The following is a 7,244-nucleotide window of genomic DNA, read 5'->3' as shown; positions in this document are numbered from 1 at the left end:
CGGGAGTATGCTGTACTTAATTGAAAATATAATAAACTAAAATTTTACGATATTTGAACTTCATTCAAATTTAAAATGCAACTAAAGATTAGATGTAAAATGTTAAAATCTATGTGTTACAGAAAAGGAGATAAGGAAAATGAAAATTTCAATATTCATATAGACTAAAATATTTGATAACTGTTAATTAACTGCAAATGGTGTCAGACAAATATAAAAAAAATTAGGTGAATATAGCTATTGTCAAATAAAGAAAAAAAAGCGATAAACCAAAGAAAAAAAAATAGACAATCCACACACACATTAAAACAACAACAAATACAACAAAACAACAACAACAAAACAAAATGCCACAAAACAACAATAACAACAACAAAGCAACACCAACAGCCACAACAAACAAACAAACAACAAAATACCACCACAACAAAATTTCAATTAAACTAATTTTTTTTTTAAAAAATGGATATAAAAAAGTTAAAAAAGACATAAGCCTCAACTTAAATTAAGATTATGCAACAAGTGAAGACACAATTCAGCAACAAGATGGAGTTCCAACAAAGAAAAACAAACCAATAAATCAAACAAACAAACAATCAAAACAAACAAAAAAATTAAACAAAACAAACCAAGAACCTAACAACAATTCAAAAAAGCAAATAAAATTAAGAGGAAAAAAAAAAAAATAATAAAAATAAAACAACAAAACAAAAATCTAACCAATCAAATAAGCAACACAGAAATGAACAACAAAATAAGGAAACAAGCAAAAATTTAAAAAAAAATAGAAGAAAAAAGGGGAAAAAAGAAACAAAAACAAAACAACAAAAGACAACAATAACAATCCACAAAAAAGAAAACAAATAATGAAATAAAAGAGGAGAACAAAACAAACAAACAAAAACAAATTAACACCCCCACCCAAAATATAAAAAAAAAACAAGCTTAAAAAATACACCCACATATAAAAAACAAATTAATAAAAGCAATGAAGAAAGACCATGAAATACAAAACAAAACAAAACAGTAAAAAAAAAATAGTCTCCAGGAAAAAGGTAACAAAACAAAAACAACGAACAACCCCCCAATAAAAAAAAACAAGGAAAAGAAAAGAAAGAAAAAGAGGGAAAAATAACAAACAAAAACAATTAAACAAATAGAACAGCAACATGACACCTCCTCCTCCCCCCCCCCCCCCCAAAAAAAAATAGAAAGACACATAAGCCAACAAATTAAAATAAGATTATACAACTGGTCAAGACACAAGACAAATGGAGTTACAATACAAGCAACATGGAAGGAAAATTGGTTACCATAGGTAGTAACACCGGTGAAAAAGCAAAAACACACTCATGCGCACTTGCACTCGCACATAAAATGGAGAATCTCACAGATTACCAGAACAACAACAATGTTGAAGAAACAAGTGATGCCCAATGCAGAAACAAAACTGGGTGATTGGCCCAAATATAGATACACAGGAAGGATCAACAAGTGATGAACAACAGAAAAACACAGGCGAAGAGGAATCCCAAGAAGTATCAGATGATGATCAAATAGAAAACACAGGTGAAGACCAACATACATTCATCAAAGATTACAGTCAAAAAAAAAGCAAAACTGACAAAGAAATAAATGTTGATGCATAAAATGATAAACAAAAGAGGAATTAGATTTGAACACAGTAGAAAACCATAACTGAAGGAGCAAAAGACAACCACCAAACACTGCTATTAAAAAATACATAAAATAAATAAATTAATTAAACAATAGTAAACAGATAATTTTAAAAATATTAAAAATAATAATAATAATAATAAATAATAAATAAGATTTAAAAAAAATAAATAAGACTGATATAAAAAAAGAGAAAAAATAGACCCATTGATAAAACCTTATAGTGTATATTGTTTAAAAAAATATTATATAAATGTCCTGAAATAAAAATGGAAATATTTTAGACATACTGGGAACTTTTGAATCTAGGTCAATTACAAGTTAATCAGGAAAAAATAAGTAAGTTTAGCAATACAAATTATTGAAGGGAAAAATTTTAAAAAATCAGATACACGTATATTGAATGATTTTTTTTTCTAGTGCAAATATTTTTTCATCTGTTTTGTTAGAATGAACAAAGAAAGTTCATGATATTGGTTATTAAATCTCAAGAAAATATTAAATATCTGAAATACAAAGGAAAATATCGAAGCTAGAACAGAGGAACAAGTATTGATTTTTAATTGAAATTGTTTTTAAGGAAATGAGAAGATTGTCAGAGAATGACAGATAAATATCAAAGGTAAAAACAATCGGTAAATAGACAGTGCTAAATAATCTTGAACAAAATAGAAACTGCATTGAACAAAAATTAGAAATCACACCAAAAATATGTTAGATTTCTTGTTAAAAAAGATATGTGGAGTACATATAACGTGGAAATGAAACCCAGGTACCCGAATGTTCTTGTGGTTGCGGCGATGGTGGTTGTTGTGGCGGTTGTGGTGGATACCAGAAGAAACTCTGTATTTTGTTCCACAACCAGCTGCATACATTGATTATGCCACTTTTGATGTAATGGAATACTCTGTATAGGATGCCGGAGGATTGTGGTCTTTCGCCATGGCTCCTGTTTAAACGTTCAGCTTTTTCTTCTAGGCATTTTACCAGCTCCCGAATACGCAGCTGGTGTAAGACAAAACCTAAAAAATACAGTGAAACCTGTCTAATTCGACATGTACTGGGAAACAAATAATTATAATAAAAAAACTTGAATATAGTAGGACACACACTTACATAAAACAAACAAAAGAAATGTGTTTGTGAAACACTGATGCCCCCGTACGGCAGCTCAAGGCAAAGGTTAAAGTTTTTCAAAATGTAATTAAGTCAAACTCCAACGTTAAAGTCAAGAGTTCAAAAATGTTGGTACCCAAAGAAAGGTCTAGTCACATGATATACAAGTGAAATATAAAAGCCCTAGCACCAAGCATTCAAACGTTAAGGTCAAACTCCAAGGTCAAGGACAAAAAGTCAAATATGTTGGTACCCAAAGAAAGATCTTGTCACAAGGAATCTTCGATTACGCGGCATACTAGTAAAAAAGTCGAAAACATGAAAATGGAAATATGAAATCAGCTGTTGAAAGTCAATAGAAATATTGTACAATGTCATGTGCATAACTAATATATATATATTTTACATGTACATGTCTTTCATTTGGCATACCTGAATTTTCAACTACCGGTTGGAAGACAGCTTCACCATTCCAGTTACACAGAAATCTTCCATTTTGTGTTATGTGGGCTTGCCTGTTTGAAATGTCTTCCCATAGGAAGGGGACAAGTGTATCACGCCGAACAATCACAAATTTCCACTCGAACTCTACATCAGATGGCACAGTAAAACCGACGACCCATTTTCCGGAATTTTTTGGTACCTCTTCTACAACAATGTATAATAGGTATTATGTTGAAGTAGCAGAGCACTGGGGCACTGGTGAATGATGAAGAGAAAAAAGTTTTTTTTAAACGTTAGAAATAAACAATGCTTGTTCTCATTAGCAACTGTTGCATTTAAAAATCCAGGTTTAAAAATAGAGGTAATCATCACTATGCCATTTTCCCTAATCATCACATTCAATTTGGAAGAGTAGGAATATTCCTAAGATGCTTTTGTTTTACATCCAAAGACGTACCTTAAGATAGTCCTAAGATATGTCCTAAGTAATATCCTAAGACATGTCTTAAGACTCATCTTAAAAAAATGTTCATAAGCATGCCTGCAAGTGTCATATAGTTTTTTCTCAATGAAGTTTTACTATATAGGAAATTTTTCCCCCATGGGGGGGGGGGGGGTTTACTGTATTATCAGTATTTTTTCCGGAAAAGTGGGGGTCTATGATATGAATTTTCAAGTATTACTGAAAAAGTGTTTATTTTAAGTTAAAATTGGCCTTATTTTTTTCCTGGACATTCAGAAAATATTGCTATATTTGTCACAATATGATGAAAGAATTCATAAAAGTTGATTTAATTAATATTTCAGGACCAGCATGAAAAAATTCACTGTTTATTGTTATCGTTTCTTTCACGGTGTGTGTTCAATTTGTTTAACTATGCACACATCAATGAGTATGGACTGACAATACTGGTGAGTTGTTTTTGCTTTCTCACATTTCTACTCTGAATTTTCTGGATTATAGTTTTAATATTTTTCATTAATACACAACAAAATTTCTACTCTTCTTAAGTATTAAAGATAAAGTTTACTTTGTGAAAGTGCAAGGATGTGTCAATCAAACGCGTCCCGAAATTCGTAGTTTAAATAATTTTCAGATAAAATAAGTTGTTTTATTATATTACCCTGTGAATTGCTATAGCAACATATAAGTCATGATATTATACAGAAAATTTGAGAAAATATTAACTTTAAACCTGTGTCTAAGCCCCTTTAAAGGATAGAACAGTAAACTTAAAATCTATTTTATGTTTTTGAAAAATGGAGTCTGAATCCATTTTATATGAAAATAGAACATTTCTGAAAAAAAAAATATACGCTTATTTAAATCACACTGACAGAAAAGACAAGTAAACTCCGTAGCGCAGTGGTTAACGCGTTCATTCTTACGCCTAACCGTGAGCTTTGGAGTGAGTTCGAATCATGGTCATTGTTCGTTATCCTCATATTTCATGTAAACAAGACAAGTCCGGATTCTATTACAATGCGAAGGAAAATCTAATATATCGCAAACATTCCGGGGATAAAATACAGTAAAGAGGGGAACTTTTGCTCTATAGCAAACATTCTTAGGGGGAAGTTCAATTTAGCATTTCTTCTGTTTGGTAAAGATCATCTTCACAACGTTAAGGGTCCTAAGTCAACACGTTGCCGTTTGACCCCTGACAAATTTCATTCGATATCTGTTGCTAATATCCATATAAACCGGGGAAGTTGTGCTATATTGCATTTCCCAGGGGAAATTCTGCATGAAGGAACCTCTGCTATAGAACATCGGCATTCAAAATCCTTTTTATGTGCAAAATATACACCACAAAAAAATTAAAATGGGATGGTATATGTATTACGAAGTTCTGCTAAATAGCAAACATTTCTAGGGTGAAGTTCAATATATAATCCATATAATTTTAGCATTTCTTCTGTATGGGAAAGATTTGCTATATATTGCAAATAAACGGGGGGGGGGGGGGGTGTGCAAAAGAGAACCTTTGCTATAGAACACCGGCATTCAAAATCCTTATATGCAAAATACACACAACATAAAATTGAAATTACATGGTACATGTACATGTATTATATATACATTTAGCGAACATTTAGTAAAAAGAATAGAAGTTTTAGAATTCATTGACAGCAATGTGTAAGTATTAATTGCTTTTTAAAAAAAATCCACCCGCGACCAAATCAATAGCAAGTCATCTTTCTCCACATACCTGCAATCAATCCCTCATTTATATTCCAATTCCCCAACTGGAAGATGGAGCCGGTGGCAACTAGTGCCATGTTATCCCTTGGAATATTGCATTCGCATTCCATTTCAATTCTTATCAAGTCGCACACAGCCATATTGTTTCCAATCCGTGAAACTATGCAATGAATTGTGACGTCAATGACACATGACTATGACGTCTCATCTGACCTTTTGATTATGACGTACTTTTCCTTATTCCCCCCCCTTTTTTTTTAAAAATAAAACATCAAAGGAGAAAATGACCTATATTCTGCAATTTAATTCAGCATTATCTTTCTTAAATCACAGTTTGACACTTCAGCGTATCTTACACAACTGGCGGATCCAGGGCTGTTTAAAATGGGGGGGGGGGGGCAACAACCCGATGACCCCACTTTTTTTGAGGTCTTTTTTTTTTTAAAGAAAAGTTTGTGACTTACTTAAGCTTTACGAGGGGTTATCAAAAAGATCTGGGACTAGTGCCATCAAATTAAAACCGATTTAGGTACATCAATGAATTTTAAGACATTTAGTAAGCATCATCTTTTCCATCTATAGAATAAACAAAAAATCATGTTTTATTTTTCAATTAATTGTTAATGGTTTTGTAAGCAATGGTATGTCCAGGCGGCGCAACCTCAACTATGACATTTTTTCCTACCTGAGTGTAATTGAGAAAAACTCTTTTGATATGAGCATTTGTTATTAAAAAAAAATCCTATTATTCCAGGCAGATGGTACGACACAATTGTAATTTGCAATTTTTACCCCATTCTGTAAGTTCTATGAAATTTATCGTTAATTTTATATTGAGTGTCCAAAAAATTAAGGGCTTGAAAATGACGTCAAAAAAGGGGGGTGTCTTTTTCTAGCATTCTATAAAGTTTCGCACCTGGAAAAACTGGTATAGACCTAGGAATTGTTTAAACGGGCTGCAGAAAAATAAAATGCAAATCAGAGTACTTGTTTTTAAATGCCCCAAAAGATTCAGAGAGATGAAAGATGCAAAGTTCATGTCGATTTGTAGTCAGGGTGCCAAAAGTCAGTCTAGTCGAAAAGTGACGTTGATCATGTGTGGTAGAAATTGAACTCCAACAAGCTAAGTATTCTGGCAAAATCAAGTGAGGATCTTTCCCTATGTATAGATCCATTTACAATATTATATGCATTGGAAACAACTGTTCCTGACATTGTAAAGTCATATAAACAAGACGGGTTTAAATCCTTACTTAAGGACATACGCAATGTAGTTTGAACTTTATTGTCTTTTTCCCTGGAGTTGAAGAGTTCCAATACTTAAAGGAATTGTGTGCTACATTTTTATGTCTATATATGCTTTTGTACACTTCATCTAAAACAAGTTTTGATAAACTAAACAGATAGAATATATGTTTACTAATTTTTGTATATTTTTCTTTGAATTATACAAGAATTTTCATTAATTGATATCTTTTCAAAACCCCTGGTAATGCATGCTGATTTTTTGTCGACGAACATCTGATGGCACTATAATCTTGAATTAAAAATATCTGGAAAAATTATCAGTAGGTAAGGTACGTTGCGTATGTCCTTAACTCCAGGTAATCTCATCAAGACAAGTGTATGAGGTAGGGAGAGAGCAGACATTGAGAAACAATGACGTTGTCGGACGTCATATGAAACTAAAAGGCGACAGCGCCGGGTGATCATATAATGTTTTTTTTATTTTAGAATAATTTGGAAAATTATCAACGTATCAAGCTAAAATTTTCAACATAATAATTCTTAAACTTTTGTT

Source organism: Saccostrea echinata, unplaced genomic scaffold (genome assembly GCF_033153115.1).
Source record: "Saccostrea echinata isolate AGI-Se365-2 ecotype Australia unplaced genomic scaffold, CSIRO_AGI_Sech_v1 ptg000022l, whole genome shotgun sequence".
NCBI lineage: Eukaryota > Metazoa > Mollusca > Bivalvia > Ostreida > Ostreidae > Saccostrea > Saccostrea echinata.
Note: the sequence above shows the minus strand (reverse complement) of the source record.